Source organism: Mus musculus, chromosome 2 (assembly GCF_000001635.26).
Source record: "Mus musculus strain C57BL/6J chromosome 2, GRCm38.p6 C57BL/6J".
NCBI lineage: Eukaryota > Metazoa > Chordata > Mammalia > Rodentia > Muridae > Mus > Mus musculus.
Genome location: NC_000068.7, coordinates 144,088,304 through 144,101,995, shown reverse-complemented (window position 1 = coordinate 144,101,995; position 13,692 = coordinate 144,088,304). Strand labels below are relative to the sequence as shown.

The following is a 13,692-nucleotide window of genomic DNA, read 5'->3' as shown; positions in this document are numbered from 1 at the left end:
CTAACAATGACTCTCAAAGCTCTGTGGCTTTCCCTGCTCTGTGGGAATTCCTTGTGGCTTCTATAACAGGCGGTGGAGAAGGAAAAAGCAAAGGCAGGGCTAGGTGGCTTTGAATGTTTCTCCAGGCTGGGCTTTGTGTGTAGGCACTCAGCCGCGAACACGGTGGCACCCCTCGCACAGAGGCATGTGGGCAGCCTAGGGTTATGAGTTTGCCATGATATATTTAGAAGGAGCCCTTGAGTGGTGCCGGGGGCCAGAGCGTAAATAGCTGCTTACACGGTCATTTAAAGTGAACACAGAGAGCGGCTGTAATTGCAGAGCGCAGGAAATGCTGTACTTGAGAGCCATTCTGAAATGACATGCTATGTGACCCAATATTTTCCCAGAATGCACAGGCTTCTTTGATCTCTGAGGCAAACCGCCCTTGCACAATGACTGGTTCACAGCAGCTCTCCAGACAGACATGCCCATCGTGGTGGGGTGGGGGCTGACGCCCAACAACCTGAACTAAAGAGCCCTAGCTCAGAGCTCTGCCTGCGTTTTCCCAGAGATAGACACGAAAGGAATTCACAGAGATCAGGTATTAGAGGAGGGCAGGGAAGACAAGGGAGCCCACGTTAATAAGCAGTGTTGGAAACAGAGAATCCTGCAGAACTGTCCGGCAATGGGCATTTACTCCACCAACATCACCCATCACTGACTGGAGGCTCCTTGGGAGGGAGGTATGGTGGATCCTCTAATCTCCCCTGCCTGGTACTCAAGAGAGAAGCTGCTGATTTGGCTCTGTGGGAATTTGATGGAACCTCCAGTCTTAGTAGGTGTTCCATTGTTGTGAAGAGACATTATCAGGTCAACTCTTATAAATGACAACATTTAATTGGGCTGGCTTACAGTTTCAGAGGTTTAGCCCATTGTCATCATGGTGGGGAGTATGGGGGCATACAGGCAGACATGGTGCTGGGGAAGCTGAGAGCACTGGGTCATCTGGATCGGAAGGCAGCTGAAAGAGAGTGAGACACTGTCCCTGGCTTGGGCATTTGAAACCTCAAAGCCCACCGTTCCTCTAACAAGGTCACACCTACCCCAACAAGGCAACAAGACCACACCTCCTAATCCTTCTCGAGCAGTGCCACTCTCTGGTGACTAAGCGTTCAAATATGTGAGCCTATGGGGGCTGTTCTTATTCAAATCACACGTCCTGACTGGTAAACTCTGACAAAGGATCCCCAGAGCTCCTTTTTTTTTTAATTTAATTAATTACTTTTGGTTTTTTCTAGCTCTTTATTGATTCCTTGTGAATTTCACATCGTGCACCCCAATCCCACTCATCTCCTTGTCCCTCCATATCTACCCTCTGCCATGCAACCTGTACCCCCAAAAAACCAAACATCCCAAGGGGGAGCTGCAGTGTGTCACACTGTGTCCCACAGTGTATATCCTTTTGCTCAAACAGCTTTTCTTGCAAATGTTCATTGCAGAGACTCATTGTTCTGGTTTGAGGCTTCTGCTACACCATCAATACTAGATCCTCACCAGGACTCCTCTCAGATATCCTGATGTGGCCCTGTGTCATGGAGATCATGGCTTTGGATCTGTAGGATCAGCCCCTTCACACACTCCAGCAGTTCATCGATAGGGTAGGTATTGGGGTGGGCCAATTCAAAGCCCTGGATCTGGGCCTGGGTCATGGTTAGGTTGGTCAGCCTGACAGATCTCCCACGCTCATACCATTAGGGTGAGATCTCCTGTGACCTCTCCACGGGGTCTCCTGCACTCACTCCACTGGGTTATTTCTCCAGCACTACCCAGATGAGGGGTGGGGTCATCTCACTTGCTTTCATGCTCTCCACCTGCAAGATGTCTCACTTCCACCTACAATATGCCCCTCTCCACTCCCAAGATGCCTCATTGCCCTGCTTTCTCCTGGAGAAGTGATGCCTCAAATGCTGTTGCACTGTTCCTTAGTTTATATCTTAATTGAAGTTCCACTAAGCTAGAGAAAGCTCTACTCCTTCCACTTTATCAGAGAGCCAAAAGCCATCAAGTAGAACCATTGGTAAGTCAGGGGCAATCAGCTGCAGTTCGAATGTATTGACTATGACTGTTCTTAGGGGAAAGGTTCACACTCACTATAGGCTATCTTAGGAACCATGTACAATCCTGCAGTTGCCCAGAGTTCTTTGGTTCTTTGTTCCACCTTGAATCCAAGGATCTCCCAACCTGGACACATAAGAGGCAGCTCTTGATGGCAGGACAGTGAGGTTTGCCCTCTTCCCAGCATGGGCAAGCCATAAGTCCACAGCTGCATCCAGGAGTTCATCTTGTCTCCTTTGGCTCTTGCAGCATATAGAAATCTGGGGATCCTGCTGGTGGCCTGTGGCCCAGGAGGACAGAGCACTCCCAAGAAGACTCCTACTGGGCATCATGTAGCGAGGGTTCGGGTCACAACACTCCTCAGATGACCTCAGATACCCAGAGGCCCCGAGTGCCACTAAGATGAGCAAGTAAGTGGTGGAGAGATGGAAGAGAAAGAGAAGCAGAAGTGTGTGAGCTGGTAGTGAGGAACAGCCTGATGTGAGTAGCCAGAAATGCCATCTGACGCTGTGGTGAGGTCCTTGGCCATGCTGCTGCTGAGAGCCATGTCTGTGTCCATGGCCCTGCAGCAGCAAAGATCATGCAACATCCTGGTTGGGACTGTCACCTGGGGTTATGTTGATGTTTGCGCATCCCTATGTGCAGAGCTTGCCCCACCCCTCACCAACTGTAGTACTCAGGAGAATGGGCCAGCACTTCTCCTGTGTAGAGCTGAGCTACGTTGCAGGGAGAATTGGCCCCTCCCCTCATTAGGTGTATGATGGTATGGTTGCAAGAAATGCCCTCCTCCTTCTTACCTCTTGCTACCTCCATTCCTTGGAAAGAGAGCTGGCCCCGCCCCTAGCCTGAGCATTGTGAGAGAGTTGCCCTTCTCTTCTCAGTAGAGAGAGTTTTGAGGTCTCCTCCTTATGTTCTGCCCAGTATGGAAGACAGCCTCCTCTTGGCTGCCTGCAGAAGATGTAGAACTCTCAGCTTCTTCTCCAGCACCATTTCTACCTGGATGCTGCCATGCTCCCTGTCATGGTAATTATGGACTGAATCTTTGAAACTGTAAGCCAGCCCCAATTAAATGTTGTCCTTTATAAAAGTTGCCTTGGTTATGTTGTCTCTTCATAGCAATGAAACCCAAACTAAGGTTTATAATTTGGTTTAAATGAAATATTTTAGATGAAAAAAATATTACAGAACCTTTACAGAAGAAATGATTGACAGTTAGTATTGTTGGAGTGTAGAGGCAGTAAGACTGACCCTAAATTGTTAATAATAGAATTGGACCAGGGTAATCATGTTATTTGTACAGATGTTTGACTTACTCAACAATGAAAAATTGAGGAAAACATCAAAAGTTATGGGCCTTGTTAATGAATAGATTTTAAAAATTGAGAGCATCAAAAGAAATAGGACCAACAACCATGAATTAAAATTTACGAGGCTGGGTGATTAATCCCAGCACTTGGGAGGCAGAAGCAGGCGAATCTCTGAGTTCAAGGCTAGCCTAGTCTACAGAGCAAGTTTCAGGACAGCTGGGGCTACACAGAGCAACCAGTCTGGAAAAACAAAAACAGAAACAAATAAAAACAAACAAACAAACACACAACCTTCCAAAATTGCTGTGAGCCAAAAATAAATGTCCTTCCGTTCCCCTCCTCCAGTGCGGAGAATCAGACAGTCTGGGACTGCATACCAGCCACAGGAAAGAATCAGACAGCCTGGGACTGTACAGCAGCCACAGGGAAGCACTCGACTGAGGGCTGAGCTTTGCCCCCTACCAACCCTTTCTCTTTTTAAGTTGATTTAGTTTAGGTATTTGGTACAATAGCAGAAAACAGAGTCACACAAATGTTGTCCCATTCCATGTGACATAGATGCTTTGATTGAAGGAAGTGAGACACTTTGAGGGCCAACCCCTCCCTGAAAGGCATTCAGGATCTGTGGGACCTTGCACATCTTCCCAAGACCCCTCACTCACTCCTTCTAGAGTTCAAGTGTCCAGTCATTAGGTAAGATGGCTGCATTTTGTCCCTGACTTCCATAAGTCTTGCAGACATGGAAAGAGTCATGCTTGACATTATTGTATAGCTTGACACGTTCTCACAAGCGGGATGTGTGGGGTGATGAGGACCTGGGTCAAGAAGCATTAGGATACCAGAGGCCTCCTCAGCCTCTATGCCTGTTGTGGCAGCCACCATCACCACAAAGCATACATGTGCTCTGTCTTTTCAGCTTCGCAGCCCCATGGAAGCATCTAACACTGCTCTCAGTGTGGCATATCCCTTGCCAACAAGGGGGCTCTCTATACGATTTTGGATAGTTCATTCTTGTTGCACTGGGTTGCACTGGTTTATTTATGCACTCAATATAATTATTGCCTGCTCTGTTTACACTGTTACTGATGGTGAGTCTTCTAGGGGATGATTATTATGGTTCATTTTCAATATGAGGTGTTCTCAGAGTTCATCAGAACTGCAAAGGGGCCAAGTTCCCTCTCTTGGCTTTCTAGCCGGGCCTGCTTTTCTTGGGACTTTTTGAGAGTCTGAAAGTTGGTCTGCTGAGTGACTAAGTATGGTGGGAGATGTCTCCGACCCCGAGTTTTGCTCATTGGATGAGATTTTGTGGCCTAAGCCAATGAGATGGAGCATTTGGGAGCAAACCCTGAACCCTGACTTACAGAGAAGAGAAGGGTAATTTCTTTTGATGAAGAGGACTTTTTTTTTTTTTTAAAGTCACTGTCTTGCACTAACTCACCACAGTCAGACATTGTTGCTTTAGCTCTAGGCAGAGTCCCTTTCTTCAGAATGGTATATTAAAAACTGATTCATTTTCACTAGACTCTTGTTATTATCTTATTTCTAGATAGAAAGTACTTGGGTAGTTTCTAACGTGAAGTGATCATGAGTGGCGCCCCTGCCTCCACTGCCCCCACCCCCACCCCCACCCCCAGAAACTTCCTGAATGTGTCTTTTGGGCTATTACAGACTTCTCCTTGAAGCTAAACGGGGGGGGGGGTGTGAGGAGGGGGGGGTTCAGATGAAAGCTGAACCAAGGACTCCTAAATAGTTTGTTTTCTTTAGAGGAGAGATTTTGCTATCCTAAGGGTTTGGGGCCTTCCCTTTTGAGGTGCCATGTATCCAGTGGTTTCAGGAAACACTTAATTTTTGTTTTAAAAGAAGCCACCTGCTCTCATGACCTCCAACAAAGAGCCTGGATCCTGCTGGACCACATTCCTTCTTCCCTACACCCAGCCACAGGATGCTCCCTGAGCCACCAAACCTAACATGGTGCTTCAGGGCAGATGGGATTCTGACGGCCTGGGAGGAGTGCAGGGCAGAATCCTAAATGCTCCTGGGCTCGTTTATGCCCATCTGTTACTGAGCCTTGAGAGTATCAGAGAGGCCAGACCTGTTGCACACACATGTGACAGAGACAGACAGAGACAGGGATCGGGAATGGGGAGTTGTAATGGGGAAGGGGAGAGACAGAGACAAGGACAGGAAGCAATGGCTGACAGAAACACAAACTAAACTGGGCAGGGGCAGGGCAAGAGGGGGAGAGTGGAGAGAGGCTTACAATGAGCATGGTGTGAAGGAATGGAGCCTTGGGGCAACCAGGTGAGACCACACAGTTCTGAGGAAAAATCCCTATTTTCAAATAGGCAACTATAGTGACTTTGCTATTGGAGTTTTGTGAGAAGTGACTTCAATTTGAAAAGCTCACAGGACTCAATTAAAAAGGCCCCAGAGAACTGAGATAAGCAGGTCATACCACCCAGAGAGCTTGAAGGCCTAAGGTCCCACCTAGGAATAAAGTAGAGCAGCCCTTCTCAACCATCCTAAAGCTGTAATCCTTTAATAAGGTTCCTCGTGTGGTCGTGACCTCCCAGCCATAAAATTATTTTGTTGCTATTTCATAGCTATAATTTTGCTGCTATAAATCATAATGTAAAGTAAATATCTTAATTCAACCTCTGTGAAAGAATTGTTTAATATCCCCCCCCCACACACACACACAAAGAGGTCAAGAACCATTGAACTAGTGGCTCTCTTTCCACTTGCTGTTCAGTTTCCAAGCTCCAGCCAAGGGCAGAGGGAGGTATCTAGATGACTCTTCCCCAGGACAAGGACAAAGGTTTCCTTGTAGCCTCTAGCCCCAGGCCCTGTTTAAGGCCCCTGACCTGAATCTGCAGCCTTCAGTCTCCTCTGCTACTACAAGGGTCTTCCTCAGAACTGTGTACATCTTCAAATGTTAGTCTGTCAGAAAGAACACGAGAGAAACTGAGGCTGGCCTCTGGTGAGGGGAGGTCTGAGGCCTGGAGAAGCCAGGCTAAGTGAAAGGCAAATGACATACTTGCCGTGGACGCCAAGAACTCAGTAATCAAAGACATAACACTTCTTGGAGGCACAGGAATTGAACCTAGGACATGGCAATGGAAGGCTTCTTCCACTAAGAATATCCGCAGCCCTGATACAATATTTTACAGATAAAAGTGAACAAAGAAATTTCATGCTAAACAAAAATACTAAAGCATGTGGATGAGATTTGATCTTGTGCCGGCCCGACCTTTCCCCTGTTGGTCTACTTTTATTCCTGATTCCAACTAATCCTACATTACAAGATAAGAGGGTAGCTCGGGGGTTATAACTTGTAAACTAGATTTCTACGAAACTTGAGTAAGGCCAACCATTGTCTTTCACAAACCCATAGGCTTGTTGGGTCTTGCTTGTTACAAGAGATGCAGGCTCTGAATGTCTTAGACCTTGATACTGGTAGTCCGAAAAACAGATGACAATGAGGGACTTGTCTGTGGGTGGCTGATCTCATAGAAGAGGAGGCTGGCATACCAGCCAGATTACAAAAGCATATATTCCTTTTTTCCCTTGAAGTTGAAAACGTAATCCTCCAAATCATGCTATGTGTTTAAGGTCTCTGGATGCCTTTGGGAGGCATTCAGAGTTAGAGGTCATGAGGTTGGAGGCTCCATGGTAACATTAATGACTCATAAATAAAACCATATGATTGCTTACTTTGCCCTATGATGTGCAGCAGAAAGACTCACCCCTCCCAGCTCCCAAGTGGATATGGGTGACCAAATAGACCACTCTTTATAACATGTCTAGTTTCAAGTACTTTGGCATAGAAATAATAAGCAGACTAAGACATATCCAAAGTTGCACCCAGGGAGTTTCCATTAGAAATTATATATACCCACTGTATACTGGCAGGGAGGGCATACGACCCCACCAATGGAATGTGAATAGAAATGAAGTGGTTGGGGGAAAAGGGTGTGTCTTCTTCATTTTCTTCCCTGCCTTTTTAATATCTTCATGACTAACGCAAAGGACTCAGAGGCAGCAAGGCTACAGGACTGTAAGAGATTTAGCATTTCTGAATTAACATGCAGAAGGCATGCCTGTGTACGTACACACACACACACACACACACACACACACACACACACACACATCCTGGTCTTCAAAGTGAGAAGAAGACCTGTATTGTTTCAGGGGAGTATTAGTTATATTCACAAGTGTTACCATCAACCGCCAGTGAGGTCAGCAGGAGTCTGAAGCCAGGAGGAAGGTTATAGGGCAGGGTGATAGGGGAGATTTGGGCTGAAGTCAAGCTAAAACTTTCCAACCTTGGGACTGTGTCATGAACAAAGGAAGAATGAACTTTGTGTATCCTTGATGACCTCATTGAAACCCTCCAAGTCACCAATAAACTTAGAGGGACCATCAAAGACTGTATCTGCATAGCTTGTCCACTTCTGCTACCTTGATGTTCATGAACTGCCCAATATGGTGCCTTGGACCTAGGCTGCAACTCAGCAGATCATTGCCTTGTCCTAAGACGACATACTGGAGCCCAGTAACAGCTCCACCCTTTCTGGGTGGGTGAGTCCAATGTCTCCTACATTGTACAAATTGTAGTTGATGTCACAGAGAGCAAGATCTGAGAGAGTAGTGACAGTGCGGGCCACAGACACCAGCTGCCTGAGACCCAGGCTAGCCCCTTTCCTTCTCACACTAATCTGTGATATCTCTTAAATATTTCCTTTCAACTTCTTCCCTTTCTGGTCCAGGCGAGTGCTAACTGTATTATTGACATATATACATATAGAGTTTTAATTAATACTAAAAACTTATGCGCATCACAGTGAAGTCTTTATTTTGTGACTTTGAGACAGGTTGTAGGAAAGGAAGTCTGGGGAAGATCTTGGAGATTCGGGGTCCTATAAGCTGGGTTAAGAGGCCTCTGCCTACCCATTGGAAAAGGGGTGGGGCAGTGCTGGTTTTGATTGTCAACTCGACTGGGTTATGGATCCACAGGATAATGAAGCAAACCTCTGGGCATGTCTGTGAAGGTGTTTCTCCTCTTTACCTTAGACCTGGAGGGCCCTGATGTGGTGGTTTAATCCCTTGATGGATTCATAACACCATGGCATTATTGAGGGTAGTGAAGGCAGAAGCCAGGGGAGAGCTGAACAGGCCTCTGGAGGGTGTCCTTGGGCTGTATCCTGGCTTCTTCCCATTTCCTTCTTTTTCTATGCTTTCTTGTCACCATCACGTGAACTCCTCTATGCCTCCACACCCTCTCTGCAAGGATGAGCTGACACCTTTAAAGTCATGAATCTAACTTAATCACTTCACCCTTTAAATTGTTTGTGTTTTCATCACAACCACAAACACAGTGATAGCAATTAAGAGAGAAAACAAATGAATCCCATCTCCTGCCCTACTTAACAACATCACAGCATCTTGGCCATCCTTGCTGATGGGCCATAATCATCTCCTGAGCCCTGGGGCAATGATGCTTGACCAGGCATCCTGTTGGTAGATGTGGCTCCTGCAAATGTGAAGACTTGCAGGGAAACAGATATCGGATTTACTGGGGCAGTTTCGCTTTTCAAAAGAGGAAGCTCAGAAATGAATAGACATTTTACCAAAGAGGGTCTACAGATGGCAAATAAGCACATGAAAAGAGGCTCACTGGCTTCAGCCTCTGGGGAAATGCAAATAAAAGCTATGATGAGAGATCTTCACTCTTCTCAGGATGGCTGAAATGGAACGTCAAGGATACTGGGGAGAAACTGGACAGCTCATCCGTGGCTAGTGGGATGTATAGATGGATGGTGGTATAACCACTCTGCAAAACGGCATGGAAGTTTCTGTTAAAAACTAAACTATGACACAACTGGAGAGTGCATTCCTACACATTTAGCCTAGAGATATGAAAACAGATTTGTGCAGGAGTGTCAGTCAGATGTTGACTGCAGCTCTTGGTGTCAGGGCTGTAAGTCTGGACCAGTCCAGATGGTCTCCAATGTGCTACATCCACGCTGAGGGGCAGAGGAATGAATGATCGTTACAGGAAAGTTGAATGAATCTCTAAGATATTAGGCCATGTGTGTGTGTACACAGGTACATGTGCTTTCATGGGCAAATGCCCAGAGTCCAGAGGTGTTGGATTCCCTGGGGCTAGAGTACAGGCTGGAGCTGAAGTCACCTAACATGGGTGCTTGGAACTGAACCATCCTTGTGGCTCCTCTTCCTCCTTCTGTAGTGGTAATTTTAGCTAATCACTTTGATCCTGGCTGGTCTCCTTTGCTTGCCGGATTCACAAATGAAAGACACACACACACACCCAGCTAATTTTTGATTCGCTTTGACTAGCTCAAAGGCTGGGCAGTTCTAATCCTCCCTGTGGCTAGCACACATTTCTTCCCAGTACTCCTGGCCTAACACCCTCTAATTCTATATTTTATCTTTGCTGCCCTGGCTCCTTCTGGGCAGCCCCCTAATCTTTGCTGCCTAAGAGGCTTCTGGGCAGCCCTTCCAGGAACCACATTCCTTCTCACCTACATTTCAGATGATTTTTCTTCTGCGGCTCTAAATCTAATCTGTCTCCCTCCAAATCCTGGTGATTCTCCTCTCCTTCCTTTTGCCCAGTTCCTAGGCCATGCAAATCTCCAAGACCCATGTCAGTCTACCTGCCCAGCAATTGGCTGTTGGCTCTTTATTGGTTGATCAAAAACCAATTGGGGACAAGGACTTTCAGCATTTGGACACTCAGATTCTAGATTTTGGGAGCCAGATTAATTCAAAGTATTAGAACCGATCCTCAACATTCTCCTCTTCCTCTTCCTCTTCTTTAAATTGTTTACTTGTGTGTGTGTGTGTGCGCGCGCGCGCGCGAGAGAGAGAGAGAGAGAGAGAGAGAGAGAGAGAGAGAGAGAGAGAAAGAGAGAGCGTGTAGGTGGTTTAGGTGTCTTAGGAGGTCAGAGGAAGGTAAGCTCCCCTAAAACTGGAGTTGTATGTGAATGTGAGCTGTTACACATCGATGCTGGAAACCAAACTTAAGTCCTTTGAAAGAGCAGCATGTGCCCTTAACTGCCAGGCCATCTTGAACAAATTTTTGAGATGTGTGGGGTAGCAGGAATCAAGGAAGGAGCAGGTTTGGAAGGAAGGGAGGGAGTTCAACTTCAACTAAGGCCCTTGTGGCTTGGAAATGGGGTGTGTGTGTGCCCGTGTGTGTGTGTGTGTGTGTGTGTGTGTGCCCGTGTGTGTGTGTGTGTGTGCCCATGTGCGTGCATGTGCACATGCAAAAACAGCAAAAAGTTTTAGAGCTATCTTGCATGATTTTTTTTTAAACAGGGGATGTTATTCTACAGTTATACTAAAATGAAAACTTTGACCAAAGAGATGGTCCAGATTCTGTGTGACAGATAATCTGCTCAGCATTGATCTTGAATAACACATATGTAAGGAGAACTCCCTATAACCTAGCCAATGCTGGGGACTGAACTGCCACCAGAGGCAGACTTTACAGTCCCCAGCAAGCTTGCTTCTTTATAAAGTAAGCAAACACTCAAACAAGTGCAAGGCTCCACAGAGAAATAGAACAGAATCCAGAGCCCCCATGGAAGAGTACCCACAATGCCTAACGTACCATTTAAAATGACCAACATAAGGAAACCTAGGTGCTCTGCTTGGTTCTCGACTCTACTTCACACACTCAATACATTCACAAGAGCCGACTGTTCCATCTCCTCCAGCTTGACTTTTCCACAAAGCCCTTCTCCTAACCTATCATCTTGGACCTGAGGCTCCTCACTGGTATCCATCCCCACTTCTCCCTGACTCTCCCTGACTTATTCCTTACAGCGCAGCTTTTCCTTGTCACTTGCCTCCTTGGCATGGTCCACAAACCCTGAGCTGCCTGCCTCTAGGGCCCGGTCTCCTGTCCATGGCCCTTCCCATCACCACTCCACTCTCACCAGCCTCCCTCTGCCCCTTCAGCATCCTTGCCTTCTTGTACCAGCCCGTTTGCTTGATGCTTACAGTTCAGCTCTCAGCTCAAGTATCACCTTCTTCTCAGATAACTTCCTCCCAGCCACACCATCTCCCCTTAGCTCAGCAGTCACTATCGATTTCCTTGGTCTTAGTTTTCCTAAAGCATTGAGTCACTTCTTGAGTAAAAAGTCAGCAACAAGTCTCAACAAATGGGTTTTGCTTTGTTTCTTTGCGAGAATGAATGAATGATCCTCTGTTAGGATATCGAAATGTAATTGGTCTCAGATAGCAGCCACTAAGGGTCAATTCCAGGGAATCCCTGTTATATGTCAGACCTCAGTCTATTTTCTTTCCACGTAGTAGAGGGTCCTTCCCATTGTCTGTCCTACTCCCTCCTTCCTTCCTTTCTTCCATTCTTCCTTTCTTTCTTCCTTTCTTTCTTCCTTTCTTTCTTTCTTTCTTCCTTTCTTTCTTTCTTTCTTTCTTTCTTTCTTTCTTTCTTTCCTTCCTTCCTCCCTCCCTCCCTCCCTCCCTCCTTCCCTCCTTCCTTCCTTTCTTTCTTTCTTTCTTTCTTTCTTTCTTTCTTTCTTTCTTTCTTTCTTTCTTTCTTTCCTTCCTTCCTCCCTCCCTCCCTCCCTCCTTCCCTCCTTCCTTCCTTCCTTTCTTTCTTTCTTTCTTTCTTTCTTTCTTTCTTTCTTTCTTTCTTTCTTTCCTTCCTTCCTCCCTCCCTCCCTCCCTCCTTCCCTCCTTCCTTCCTTTCTTTCTTTCTTTCTTTCTTTCTTTCTTTCTTTCTTTCTTTCTTTCTTTACTTTATATCCTGATCACAGCCCTCCTCCTCCTCCCAGTTCTTCCCTCACACAACCCCTCCTCCATGCCCCCTCCCCTTCCTCCCGGCTTCTTGAACTTTGGCCTGTAGGAACAAACAAGTGACTGGGGTCAGGAGTCACTGTGTTGAATTTTCTACCCCACCCTTCACCCTAATCTCTGTTCCAGGCCTTTGTGGAAGCTGCTGGGCAAGAAAAGTGATGACAAATGTAGTAGCCTCTCTCTGAGTTCCCCAAGCCACAGCACTGGACAGAGTGCAGCATCAGTTTATGGATCTTAGCAATTGGACCACATTGATTATCAGTGGACACATGCCACTTAAACCAGTATGTGTGGAGTGGGAAGCTGAAAGATCCCGCCTACACCGAATCTCTCAGGAGGGTTTCAAACTATCCTACGACCCTAAGGGAGCCTGCAGTCAGGTGAAGTGTGAACACACCCTATGAATACTTGTAAGCCGGAGTGTATGGTAAGAGAAGGAGAGACCTGTTCTCTCACACTACAGCTGAGTGGAGGAAGGTGTGGGCACCCAATCACACACACTCTTACATACTCATGATCGATGCAGAGAGAGGTGGCTCAGTGGGTACAACACTGCCTGTCAATCGTGAGGACCAGAGTTGAGAGTCCTGGAACCTACCTGAAACCTGGACTTGTGTGCTGGTGGCAGCCTGTGATCTCCAAACTGGGGAGGATGAGACAAGAGGATCCCTAGAGCAAGCTGGCTAGCTAGACTAGCTAGCTGCAATGGGCAAGCTCTGGGTTCACAGAGATCCTGCCTCCTCTGAAGTCAAGTGGAGATGGAGTCAAGAGGACACCTGACATCAATTTGGGCTTCTATACAGCTGGTCGCATATGTGTGCTTATGTGAACCTGTACATATACACATATGTACCCACACAGGTATGAACACGCATGCACACGTGCATCAAAATGATACACACATAAACGAATACTCAGGACATTTGCGGCACTTCAGGCCAGACCAAGAGAGCCTTGAGATTAGAAGCTGTCAAGATCCCCCTATGAGACTACTGTGGCCTTGAAAACCCCTGACTCTGGTTCCTGCCCTCTTAATCCTGTAGGATATGTGACCACAGAGTTGTGGCTGGTGGAGGATCATTTGCCTGGAGCCTTCTCCAGGACCATCATAAGCCATGTTGTTCTGTGTATGGAACTTCACGTGCCCACAGCTAGCCTGTCCACACCCTTCCTGGAGTCCTCTCCTCCCTTTGCAACCCCCCTTTTCTGGATTCCTCGATGTACCTCTTAAAACAACAACAACAACAACAGTCACCCACACGTGCCACTAGAGGTCTGTCTGGCTTGAGGGGAGCTCGTGCCACAGAACTGGGAAGCAGCTGGTATCATGTATCAGGGAGAGGACTGTGGTCAACTGGGCACCCACATGCCTGAAAAAGGTAGCAGCTGCCACTCAGCTTCCAGCTGCTGGTTGCCATGGTGCCCTCTCCTTCATTTTTTT

The 13,692-nt window shown here is 46.9% G+C and overlaps 2 long non-coding RNA genes across 4 annotated transcripts in view; both read left to right on the top strand.

Annotated features, from left to right (window-relative positions):
- Nucleotides 1-13,692, top strand: part of Banf2os — a 148,719-nt gene that overhangs the window by 105,865 nt on the left and 29,162 nt on the right. The gene's annotated exons all lie outside the window — the stretch shown is intronic.
- On the top strand, nucleotides 507-3,181 carry LOC108168800. 3 transcript variants are annotated; one of them, XR_003953917.1, is made up of 3 exons: nucleotides 507-580; nucleotides 1,479-1,637; nucleotides 2,344-3,181. It is a non-coding gene; the product is annotated as an uncharacterized LOC108168800 (long non-coding RNA). The 3 variants fall into 3 exon arrangements; XR_003953918.1 differs by lacking the exon at nucleotides 507-580 and adding an exon at nucleotides 645-722; XR_001783492.1 differs by lacking the exon at nucleotides 507-580 and having other exon boundaries at nucleotides 1,599-1,637; nucleotides 2,344-2,504; nucleotides 3,016-3,078.